At 42.1% G+C, this 2,045-nt stretch overlaps 1 protein-coding gene across 1 annotated transcript in view; it reads right to left on the reverse strand.

Annotated features, from left to right (window-relative positions):
- VWA3B (von Willebrand factor A domain containing 3B) overlaps positions 1-2,045 on the reverse strand; it is a 195,941-nt gene that overhangs the window by 152,840 nt on the left and 41,056 nt on the right.

The raw sequence follows: 2,045 nt of genomic DNA on the forward strand, positions 1-2,045 counted from the left end.
CAGTGCAGTGGCCGCTCCCGGTCACCGCAGCCTCGACCTGCTGGGCTCCGGCGATCCTTTCGCCTCAGCCTTCCAAGTAGCCGGAATTACAGGCACGCGCTACCACGCCTGGCTGATTTTTTGATTTATTGTAGAGATGAGGTCTCGCTGCCCAGGCGGGTCTCGAACCCACGGGCTCAGGCAATCCACTCACCTCAGCCAATTTTTTTTTTTAATGACACGGCTTCATGAATTTAGATATCTATGTCTCTCAATCAATTCCACAGGGTGGTAGTCCAAGGTTGGGATAGAGACTCTGCCTTAATCAAGATGTAGGCTCAAAAAAGTGTGAAGTTTAGCCTAAAGCTACCTCTTTACATATTTTTAAGTTTCACTTAGAGGTTTCTCTGAAACCTTTCACATAGTGAACTATAATCCAACTGAATGTATAAACAGACTGTAGCCTACTTTTGTGCCAATCATCAAGTTTCAGCCAATCAAAGGTTGCCAACTATTCAAACCAGGTTCAAATGAGGTAAACACTAAGCTGTCCCTCAATTCCATATTTTGTACACCACCTTCCTTTTTCTGTCCATAAGTCTTCTTCCATCAAGTGGCTGCACTGGTATCTCTCTGAATCTGTTGTAATTCTGGGGGCTTCCACATTTGCAAATTGTTCTTTGTTCAGTTAAACTCTGTTAAATTTAATTTGTCTAACATTTTTCTTTTAGTACAGATTAGCGCTTTCCAGAGGTTAAAGAGTATGTAGTGCAAGAGAGAAATGGGTGTGATGAGAAAAGTACACCAGGTGGGATTCTGTGGTAGTAAACTGAACTGTATCCTGGTTGTGCTATTGTACAATGTTACCATGGGGAAACTGGGTTAAGAATACATGGGCATCTCTATCATTTCTTACAACTGTATGTGAATTTACGATTATTTCAAAATTTAAAAAAATACTAGGCTCTTTCTTTCTCACTTCTCCATCATCCCAACATATCCTTCTGTCCTCAGACTCACCCTGAGGCAGGGTAGGTAGTACAGGTTAGGCATAGAAAAATTCTTACAGTTTTTAGTTTTTAGTAAGAAAGCTTCCAGACATCTTGCTGGCAGACTGAATTGCCCGGTGGGTTGTAATGTAAATTCAATGTGGACTCCCGGTCCACCTCACTCCCTCAACTCACCAAAGGAAAACCCCATTAAAGTGGTTCCCAGACTGTGAATCAGAAGACACAGAAATGATAATAAGACTACCTTTTGGCTGATGAACTTGTGCATTCAGAAGTCTAGCAAATCTCCTACAAAGGCAAAATGCATATTCTAGAAAAGACTGTCCCCCAAAGAAACCATCAAGAAAGCAGGGAGACAGCCCACAGACTGGGAAAAAAATATTTGCCAACTGTATATCTGACAAAGGCTTAACATCTAGGATCTACAAGGAACTCAAACATGTTGAAAAGAAAAAAACAAACAGCCCCATTACAAAGTGGGCAAAAGATATGAATAGACAGTTTCTCAAAAGAAGACGTATGAGCAGCCAACAGGTACGTGAAAAAATGTTCAGCCTCACTAGTCATCAAAGAAATTCAAATTCAAACTACACTGAGATACCTAACTCCAGTCAGGACACCCATCATCAATAACAAAAAAATAACAGATGCTGGAGAGGATGTGGCAAAAATGGAACACTTCTACACTGTTGGTGGGAGTGTAAACTAGTACAGCCTCTGTGGAAAACAGTGTGGCGAGTCCTAAAAGTTCTAGAAATCGACTTTCCATATGACTCCACAATCCCCCTACTGGGAATATACCCGGAAGAACTCAAATCACTCTACAAAAAAGATACCTGCATATGTATGTTTATTGCAGCATTGTTCACAATAGCAAGATCATGGAACCAACCGTATATCAAAAGAGTACTAGCCAGGCTCAGTGGCTCAGCCTGTAATCCCAGCACTTTGGGAGGCCGAGGTGAGTGGATTGCCTGAGGCCACGGGTTTGAGACCCGCCTGGGCAACTTGGCAAGACCTCATCTCTACAATAAATAAAAAATTAGCTGGGTGTGG

Source organism: Carlito syrichta, unplaced genomic scaffold (genome assembly GCF_000164805.1).
Source record: "Carlito syrichta isolate Samal-C Ts95f unplaced genomic scaffold, Tarsius_syrichta-2.0.1 Scaffold308837, whole genome shotgun sequence".
Lineage (NCBI taxonomy): Eukaryota > Metazoa > Chordata > Mammalia > Primates > Tarsiidae > Carlito > Carlito syrichta.